Genomic DNA, 11,319 nt, shown 5'->3' with positions numbered 1-11,319 from the left:
TTTTGGGTGGGGGGTGGGGGGGTTGTGGGTTTGTGGAGTGGAAAGACTTGGCTTCTATAGATACAAAGGCACATAAGACACTTGGAAATACTAGAAGGAAAAATAACCAAACAAAGTGTTGGCGAGATCAGTATAGTTGGTGAGATCAGTGCAACAAATCCCACTAAAATGGTAGGAAATCTGGTTACTTACTAAAATGGTAAGAAATCCTCACACAAGCTGCGCTCAAGATTTGATCTTATCTCATGAGGTGTACAATATTATTTGTTCCTATCTTATGAGTTATACATCATCTCATGATGAGTGTTAAGTTTGTCTCGAATTCTTGACCCATTTTGAAGATTGACCCGATCCGACATATTTTGGTGGTCGACCCACGTTTTTGGAGTATATATAATGTACTGTTGCTTGTTGAGAAAGTCATTGTATTCTAGGGTTTTCCCGCAGCTAGGGTTTCAAAGCGAATTTTTTCTCGCCACTGCTAGGGTGTAATCTCTCTTCTGCATAGTGAATAATCTTCTTCTTCACCCGAGGACATAGCACACCACCCCGGTGTGTGAACCACGTTAAATCTCTGTGTCGTACGGATCTATTGTCTCTTTATTATTCGTGTTTCTTGGTGTTTGATCTTACAATGAGTTGTACAATATTATTTGTTCTTATGTTATGAGTTGTACAAGGCATTATTTAAGGAAGAATAACCCCTCTCAAGAAGCTAAGTTGAGATGAAGGATTTTACCCGTGGAGTAGACTTCAAATACAGGAAGATCGAACCACGTTAACTTTGGCCTTCTCTTTGCGTCTTGTGTGTGTGTGTGTCAATATGAATGATTAACTAATTGAACATGGTATCAGAGCATCAAGAATCATCTTCCTTGGAGTCCTGAGTTCACTTCATCTCTTCATCGTTGGCACTAAAGGTTGTTGTTCTTCTGTTTCAGCTAAGTTCTTCTTCCTTGATCTCTGTCTTTTTATCATGTCGGCTTCACCCGAAACATCCAAATCCTCTAACCCATCAGAGGGTAACAAATCTGAATCTGGGAATACTGAGATCAATAGTCGTCTCACCTCCATTATGTTTAATAGCCGAAACTACCTTCTTTGGGCTCGAGTTGTATCGATTGCCCTTGGAGGACGCTCTAAGTCCCCCTAAGGATCCCAAATATGCTGAATGGGAGGCTAATGATAACTTGGTTATGAGTTGGCTTTTCAACTCTATGGAGTCACAAGTTTATGAAATATTTTCATACTCTGAAACATCTAAAGAATTATGGGACTCTCTAAAAGACATGTATGGGAAAGCTAGCCAAGAATGCCTCTCGTGTTTTTGAATTATAACATGAAATTTCTAATATGGAACAAACTTTTGCTCAATCGTTCACTGATCATCTTGGTAATCTCAGAAGGAAATGGAATGAATTGAGACAATACGATCCTCTCGTTGCGATTGTTGATGTCCATGCAAAGCAAGAGGAACGAGATCATATTTTTCAATTGTTATCTAATTTTCATTCTGAGTATGAAGACCTCAAAAGGAAGATTCTTATGTGTAGACCCTTGCCTTCTTCACCTCTTTGTGTGCTACTATCCATCGGGAAGAGACACGAAGACATGTTATGAATCCAAATTTGAAGAAGTGTCTAAAAATTCTGCTCATAATGCTAATCTTGGTGTTTCTTATCAAGGCAACGGCTCCTCGTCTTCCCATAGGCATGGTGAAAGAAAAGGTGGTGCTTCTCACTATCATTGTGAGCATTGTGCTCGTGATGGCCATACCAAGGACACTTTTTAGGTTCTTCATCCTCATCTTCGTCCAAACAAGGAGAAAGGAACTAATGGTAAGATGGGAACTGAAGCCAATATTGCCTCTCATGCAATGGGACCAGATTTGTAGGCATCGATTGGGAAATTAGCTATGCAACTGCAGAATTTATTAAAAAAAAATGGTGGACCAAATCTTGGTGGCTCCACCTCTTCCATCTCAGACTCTGGTAATGCCACTGCACTTTCTACTTTGTCCAATGAATATTTTATAGTTGATTCAGGGGCAACTCATCACATGTGTTGCACTTCCCATACATTATCTCATTTGAATACTAATATACTGGTCACTCTCCCATTACTGTGGCTAATGGGACTCATGTCCCAGTTCAAGTTGTGGGTAAGATTAATTTGTTCTCTAAGGATTTAGATGGTTTATTGGTTCCCTTTTTATCTTCTAATCTTTTGTCATTTGGCCAGGTAATCAGAGATTCAAATTGTGACGTTTTTTTTCTATCAACAATGTAACGTTTCAGGATAGCATATCAAACAAGAAGATTGGTGAAGGTCATTATCAGAATGGATTGTATGTTATTGATGTTCCTGGTGCTGCTTTTATCGCAATAAAATAAGCAAGATGTGATGGCACAACTCTGGCACTGCGGACTTGGGCGTCCGTCAGATCTGGTCTTACATTTTTTGCATCCTTCTATTTCTCTTAATTCCAATAGTTGTGATGTATGTTATTATTCCAAACAACATTAGTTACCTGTCTTTCACAGTCCTAGTATTTCTACTAAAGTATTTGGATTGGTGCACTCTAATTTTTGGTGGAAAGGCCCAGTTGAATCTCAAGATGGTTTTCAGTATTTTATTATGTTTATTGATGACAAAAGTTGCACTTACATGTGTGTATTTGCTCACATCCAAGAGTGAAGTGTTAACTGTTTTTCAAGAATTTTGTCATATGGTGCACACACAATATAATACCTGCTAGGGGTGTAATTTTAGCCCTGACGATCTGAACCCGCCCTAAACAGCCCTGAGCCCAAACCCTATCTAGCTCAACTAGAGGGCCAACCCGGCCCAACCCGACCCAACCCTGTGTGGGGTTGGGCTGGGCCTAGGTTGAGGCATAGAAAACCCAGCCCGACCCTAACCCGCCTTGAGTCTAACCTTGATTATTATTGTGCTTTGTAGAAGGCATGTGTCTCTCCCAGTGAAGGGAGTTTCTTATTGTTGTCATTGAGTTCTTGTGTAACAAGAATATGATAGAGAACAATATAGACAAAAGGCACAAAGCCAAAAGAAAATCCCGTCTCTAAAGAACAAGTCTTATTTCTCACTTACATTGGAATTTGTATTCACTTTTGAGTTCTCTATTGTAGTAAATGGAATTATTGAAATTTAGAATTGAAAATGCTAAGTTTTTTTATTTCTTTTATTTTTTATATTTCTTTTATTTACACTGGAACATTGCACATATTGACAGGAAACAACTCCATCTGCCTAATATTTTGGGTTGCACATGAACTTCCATTCTGGCCAAGATTAACTCAGCCCATAATGTCATTGCATTCTGTTTTATGAATGAAGAAAGTAATTAAAACAGGACAAAGAAGCCATCCTAAACTTTTGAAAAACCGATGAGAGAACTTCATTAGTAGAAGGGACCCTCTCTCTTTAGACTCTTAGCACATGCCAACACTTTGAGGAATTTAGGGGGCGGAGGGTCAGTTACAGTCAATGTTTTTCAAAGTTTGAAGGTAGCGGAGTGGTTTGAAGAATTGGAATTGGAATTAAAATATGAATTGAATCGTACTTATCGGAATGTGATTCCAATAAGAAGACCAGCTAGGGTCAACCCAACCCTGAGCCTAAGCATGAACCCAACAGGGTTGGGGTAGGGTTGGGTTGAGTTTTGGGACCTAGGGCTGAGCTAGGGTTTTAACAAACCCAGCCCAACCCGACCCTGTTTCACCCCTAATGCCTACATACAGGTGCTTCATACTGATATGGCACCGAGTACACCAATGGCCCTTTTCAAACATTTCTTAAAACTCATGGTATTCTTCCCCAAACCTCATGTGTTGGAACCCCTCAACAAAATGGCATAGCTGAACGAAATCACTATTTACTTGAAGTGACACGGGCTCTCTTGTTTCATGCCAATGCTCCAAAAAATTATTGGTCTGATGCAGTACTCTCCAGTTGCTATTTGATTAATAGACTTCTCAATAAAGCTCTTAATTTTAAGACACCCATAGAAGTGCGTCTTGGTTGCCCTGTCAATACTTCTCATCTTCGTGTCTTTCGTAGCATGTGCTATACCCACTCACAAAATGGTGGAAAATTGGACCTGCATGCCCATAAATGCATCTTCTTGGGTTACTTCACTCTAAAAAAGGGTTACAAATGTTATGACCCTACATCCTGTAAGATTATCATTTCTCGTGATGTTCAATTTGATGAAAATTTTGTTTTGTCCTGGCAAGAGCCAAATCCTGGGGAGAATAGTGATGGTTATGATTACAGCCAGTTTGGTGTGTTGGAGTTTGACTTGCCCCTACCTGTTGCGATAGAACAACCAATTGATGACAATTCAAATCCTCTTATTAATGGTACTCTCGAGCATAATCAGGTCAGTAATAACAATGAGGGGAGTCCAGTAATGAAACTTCAAATCAAAGCTTAGCTGCTTCTATCGTCCCTGTTCGGAGATCATCTCATGTCACTAGGCCATCTGTGTGACTACGAGATTTTTCTAGTCACCATGTTAACTATCAAATACAAACTCATCTTTGTTATGAGAATATATCCCCGGAATTCAAAAATTTCCTAACTAAAATTGATGCCTTCATTGAACCAAATAGCTTTAATGAAGCTAAAACCTCGTCCGTATGGGTCAACACTATAAATGAAGAACTCCACTCCTTTGATAAAAATCTTACATGGGATATTGTTTCTCTCAAAAGGAAAGTGACATGTAGGGTGTCAATGGGTCTACAAAATCAAGTACAAGAGCGATGTGTCTATAGAAAGGCACAAGGCAAGATTGGTTGCAAAAGGTTATACCCAAACTTATGGGGTCGATTACAATGAAACATTTGCTCCTGTAGTCAAAATGAATATTGTTCGTGTCATATTATCCATGGCCGTTAATCATGGTTGGTCATAATTCCAAATGGACGTCAAAAATGCATTCTTACAAGGTGATCTTGAAGAGGAAGTATACATGGATATACCTCCTGGTCATGCCTTGAAAAATCAAGTTAGGGAGGCATGTAAACTCAATAAGGCCATCTATGGACTTGAGCAATCTCCTCATGCCTGGTACGGAAAATTAATTTCAGCCCTCATAACTGGAGGTTTTAAAAAGGGAGAATCCGACTCTTCTCTGTTTATCAAAAGAAATGATCAAGGCATTGTGATCATTATTATGTATGTTGATGACATTGTCACCATTGGTAGTAACCTTTAGGAAATAGCTAAGCTCAAACAATAGATGAGTGAGAAATTTGATATCAAAGATTTGGGGAAACTTCGATTCTTTCTTGGAATCAAAATTGCTAGATCAAGTAAAGGGCTTTTTCTGTCTCAAAGGAAATATGTCTTAGATTTAATCAAAGAGACCGAGAAGCTTGGAGCTAAGACAGTTGATTCTCCCATGGACTACAACAGTAAATTTAACTTTGGCAACAAAGATACTTAAATACCGAACAGTGAAAAATTTCAGCGATTGGTAGAACATTTCATCTACTTAACTATTACCAGGCCTGACATTACATATATTGTTAGCTATATAAGTCAATTCATGCACTCCCCTACTGAAGGACATATGAATCTTGTTGATCGCATCTTACGGTATCTGAAATCTTGTCTTGGAAGGAGGGGAACTGTGGATGCAAAAGCATGGTCACGATGAAATTATAGGCTATACTAACGCAGATTGGGCCAGCAGCCCTATGGACAGAAGATCTACCACATGTTTTTCCACATTCGTTGGGGGTAACCTTGTTACCTAGAAAAGTAAGAAGCAAAGGGTGGTAGCCAATTCCAACGCCGAGGCTGAATACAGAGAAATGGCATCTACCACTAGTGAGTTGGTTTGGTTTTGCTTATTGCTTCGCGAGTTTGGTCTTGATGCTCATACTCCTATAAAATTATTTTGTGACAATCAGGCAACTATGCATATTGCTTCCAACCCTGTCTTCCATGAAAAAACCAAGCACATTGAAGTTGATTGCCACTTCGTGCATGAAAAATTTCAAGACAAAACCATTGAGACTTCATGTGTCAAGTAAAAATCAGTTTGCAGATATGTTTATTAAAGCTCTATTAGGAGGACTTTTTCATGACATGTTGACCAAGTTGACCTCAGAATATATCTTTGCCCCACCTTGGACAGGAGTGTTGGCAAGATCAGTACGGTTGGTGAGATCCAGTACAACAAACACTACTAAAATGGTAGGAAATCTGGTTACCTATAATTGTCCTCACACAAGTTGTGCTCAAGATTTGATCTTATCTCATGAGGTGTACGATATTATTTGTTATTATCTTATGAGTTGTACGAGGCATTATTTAAGGAAGAAGAACCCCTCTCAAGAAGCTAAGTTGAGATGAGGGATTTTACCCTTGGATTAGACTTCCAATACAAGAAGATCAAACCATATTAACTTTAGGCTTCTCTTTGCGTCTTGTGTGCATGAGTGTGTCAATATGAATGAGTAACTAATTGAACACAGAGATAACAAAGCAATATAAAATGACTTAAATACATAAACAAGTACCCAAGATCCGTTTACCAAAAAAATAAAAAATAAAAGGTACACAAGCGTTATAGCCTATAAATCATTTGTTTATAAGTGTGATGGCCAAGTTGTGTTGGATTTATTGACATCTGATGATATCCATCAAACTTAATTTAATGATATTAAATTAATTACTATGATTTTGTTATGTGTTTATTTAAATTATTTCATTTATGCGCAATTGCCCACTATTCATTCTCAACTACAAGTAAAGTTGCGCACTCTATTCTATGGTTGCCACATTATATATTTTTCAATAGAGATTAGAACAAAAATATAAAAGCGAGAAATTTAATGTGTTAAATATTGATCCATTAAAATTCCCGAATGGTTCATTGCCCAGTTGTATTTCCCGATGAGAATATCTAATAGTTACTTTCTCATACCTCAAAGGCACTTCTTGTTGTGTGTATACTTTATGTGGTGGTGGTCATCCAATGACTGACGTCTACCAACAAGAAACACTACACACTGGACGCTCGGCGTCTAGGGTATATGTGTGAATGTGGATGACATTCAATAGGATTTTCACACCCCATTAAGAGTAAACATCCAGGTGAATAAGTTGTCCAACTACAACTAGTCAAAATCCGAGGTCTAATAATATTATATTAACTATTATTGTTTGAAAGGTTTTTCAAAAATTTGGTCCAATCACTGGTTTAGACACCCCAATTCAATATAAAATGGACTAACTTTATGGAAATTTTTTATTCCATGCATGCAAGGGTCCATTGTGGTGTTAGTAGTGCAGAGATAAAGTGTAATGAAACTTTCTACCGTTGGGTTTTAGGTTACACCTTTTGTAGTATCATATTTTTTTACGCAATTAAAGACAACTTAAAGACTACCTTTTAGGATCACACCATGTGACTTGATCTCAAATATCTATTTGGAATCTTCAAATTAGGTTTTTCTATAAAAGAGAAGTCTTAGTCAAAAAACCAAAACTGCACACTACAATCTTTGGATTAAAATTAAAGAGAGAAAAAAATAAAGTATTCTTCTTCTTCAAAACAAGGGTTTTTGGCCATTGGAGGTGGTTCTTGAGACGGAGATCAAGTGCTTGTACTGCATTTCTTTGTAGCAACACGCTACTTGTGTGTTTTAGATAACCATTTATCCCTAATCGGACTGTTTATGCATGTGTTCACCGAGATCCTTGGCTTTTGAAATTGGGACTTATACAGATCCTTGGCATGTAATACTGAAGGACAGAATAGCTATAATGTAAATAGTATAGAATAATTTTAGCTTTTTGTTATTATTATTAAAATATATATATATATATATATATAAAATAATATTAAAAAAAACTGTTCATTTTCTCTACAATTTCTTTATTTCCTTAGAATTACGCTTTGGAATCAACCACAATTTAATCACTGTCATTCCGGGAAAAAAAAGTTGTTTTGCTAGAGGATTTCCATCATATTAATCTGTGTACAGTTGCATATTCATTACTCTATGTTGATAGACAAAATATTACAAAATGTGCTTCCTAGGTTTATTTTTCCTTTCCAAATTGTTCTTTTAAAGGGTAAACACATCTCTGATAATACTATAATTGCTTAAGAAATTATTCATTATATTATAAAGGAAAACAAGGATGGTTAACAATTAAACTCGACATGTCCAAGGCCTATGATAGATTACAATGGGGATACATTCGAGCCTTTTTCCAGTTCTTAGCTTTCTTTGAACAATGGTGTGATCTCATAAGTATCATAATGCCTATATTCTCTTTTTCGATTAAACTTACGGTTTCCTGTTTTAATTTCTTTGAGCCATCTAGAGGGATAAGACAAGGATGCCCTCCAAGCCCTTTTATCTCTTCATTTTAGCAACGGAAGGTTTATGTATATTTTTTGCCAGTATAGGAGGATGAATATATTTAGAGGAATCAAAATTGCAAGAGGTGCACCTAAGATCTCTCACCTTCTGTTTGCAGATGACAGTTCATTTTCTGTCGAACCAACCAATGTGATGTCCAAAGCCAGTCTCTGTGTGTTTTAAGAGTTGGCAAGTCAACTGGTTAATGTGAGGAAAAGTGAAATTTTATTTAGTAAAAACATCACATCTTCTAATCATCGTTTGATAAGTAGTTGCCTGGTATGAAGGAAATGCCCTTAGGAGCTTTTTTTCAGGTGCACTCCTACTTGTTAGCAACGCTAAGAGTAAATACGTAAGTAATTGATGAAATTCAGAGTAAGCTTACTTGTTGGAAAATTCCTCTCTTTTCTCAAGCCTGTAGATCTATACTGATCAAATTTGTTCTGAGTTCAATCCCTACTTATTCGATGATGTTGTGTTTCTTATTTCCCAAAAAGCTTTGTTCTCAATCAGACAGGATTAATGCTAGGTTCTGGAGAGGAGACATAGGTGATAAGAGGAAATTGGCTTTAATTCATTGCATAGTTTTTAAGGCGCTGCTATTCCTCTTATCTTTAATTCATTGCATAGTTTTTAAGGTGCTGGTAAGGCGACGCCTTAGCAGCGCCTTGGCGTTGATACGGTCTAGAGATGGTAAGGTAATGCTCCGCCTTACGTGAAGTGGAGCCTTATGGGTTTTTTTTTTCATACACATTTTAAAATTACTTGATGAAGATTTCAAATATAGATTTTTTATTGGTAAGTGTATGATTTTGTCAACACTTGAGATGTATAGGATCAGCTTTACTCCAAAAATAACCAAAACAAACAAAACAAAAACACGATTCACAAGCAGGGTTTGGATTTTGTTAAGGGTTTTAAGAAAGGGCTTTAAGAAGGAATCAAGGAACAAGGAAGAACCACAAATCTAGGCAATCATTTTGCTCCAGCAGCGGTGAGCTTCATTCTTCTTTGACAGGAGTAGAAATATAGTGGATGACCTGAGGGCTTAGGCACTCATTTTGGTATCATAGAGGTAAGTATAATAAATACTTGTATTTTTTGTCTTCTTTTCTTTATATTTATAATTTTGTTTCATAATTATGAATTATATTATATATTAATATGATATGTTATGATGATTGATGATTGATGAAGATGAACTTAGTTTATTCACTTTATGGATTTGTTTTCTTGATGAATATCTTACATTGCTATGAATATGAACCTTCAATATTTATTTAACATATGAGTAATAGGATTCAACTAGGATTTGAGCCAAATAAATTGGTTTTATAAAAATATTACACAAGAACGTTTTAGTCAATAAGGCGACGCTTTATGCACGCCTTATCGCTAAGGCGCTCCAAAAGACCCTCAAACGCCTCCGTAGCCTTACCGCCTTAAAAACTAAGATTCATTGGGTGGATAGCTGTAAACAACAAAATATGGGGGACTGGACTATAGGCAGAATGCCATTCACAAATGAAGCATTATTAATCAAGCTAGGTTAGAGAGGCTGATCACTAATCCTTGCTCTTTGTGGAGCTGAATCCTAAAAGCCAAAGATTTCCCCAATGACAGCATTTTAACTGGAGATTTTAAACCTAAAAGTGGATCTAGGTGGAAAGTTGGGACCAGGGTTCCATTGTGTGGGAATTGATGGGTCTAGGTTTTCTAGTTCAATTAGTAAAGTCTCTGACCTAGTCATAGGTAGAAGCTGGATGTCCCTTTAATAAACTCCTTGTTTCCTTCTGTGTTGGTGTCATAGATTTTGGACATACCTATATCCAACACCCCTCATGATGATTTCTTGCTCTGCCCTATCAACAGAGTAGGGAAACATCAACTAAATTGCTGTGAATTTCCTTTCTTCATTTCAGAGGGATCACCAGCAAAATGATAAATCTTCAGAATAGGAGAAATCCTATTTGGTCAACCTTAGGGAAAACTAGAGTCATCTTAATTTCAAGGTTTTCACATTGAAACGTTTGCATTATGGGGTTTCACAAAGAATAAATTTTGCAAGATTCATATCTATTGACAACCTATGTCTTTCCGGAAATATATGGATGTAACAGAATAGCATCTTTTTTTCTTTCTTCTTCTTCTTCTTTTTTTATTTATTTATATATGAAACAAGAGAAATGCCACTAAAAAACTATAGAAACATGGTTTACAATATCAGAATGGGCGACATTTGACCTATCTCATCTTTTTCTTTCTTGCCCTTTCTCTAAGAGGATCTGGCAGCAGACATTTGACCTATCTCTCTGCTTCTTCTATGGATGATTTATTATTTTTAATCAAGTAGTTATTAACAATAACCCAGATTTCACTTTGTTCCTTTGTTTTTTTGGTATTACATTTTTTTATTTTTATTTTTGACTATATATTTTTGATAGTTTATTTCTTGTGGGAGGCAAGGAACACTTGCCTCAAATCTAATTGTCCTCCAAATCCTTTCTGATTAACATTTCAAAATGGTATCTGGGTTAGGAATATCCTTTTCTTCCCTGACAGATAAACCCTTATCACCCTATTTTGGTGCTTTAACCTTAGAAGCATACTATGAGGTTTTCCCTCCCACATCTTATAACATCATATGTGATGACAGTTTTGTGTAGAATAATGGAGAGGCAGGATAGGCTCTAGTACTTGTGATCGACTCTGTTATGAACAAGCTTGACTTTGTAACTATTGTCAGACAAGTCAATATATTTTGGTAGTTCACCATCTAGCTAATAGGGCTTGGACTAGAAAAGCTTGAGCTGTACGTAGATGATAATGTACTTCCATATCTTTCTCTTTAGTTTATCTTAACTTTATTCTCATAAGAAAAAAAATATATGGTCACTGACTGAAAAGAAAA

The sequence above is a fragment of the Macadamia integrifolia genome, chromosome 2, assembly GCF_013358625.1.
Source record: "Macadamia integrifolia cultivar HAES 741 chromosome 2, SCU_Mint_v3, whole genome shotgun sequence".
NCBI classification, from domain to species: Eukaryota; Viridiplantae; Streptophyta; class Magnoliopsida; order Proteales; family Proteaceae; genus Macadamia; species Macadamia integrifolia.
This window is presented reverse-complemented; position numbering follows the sequence as displayed.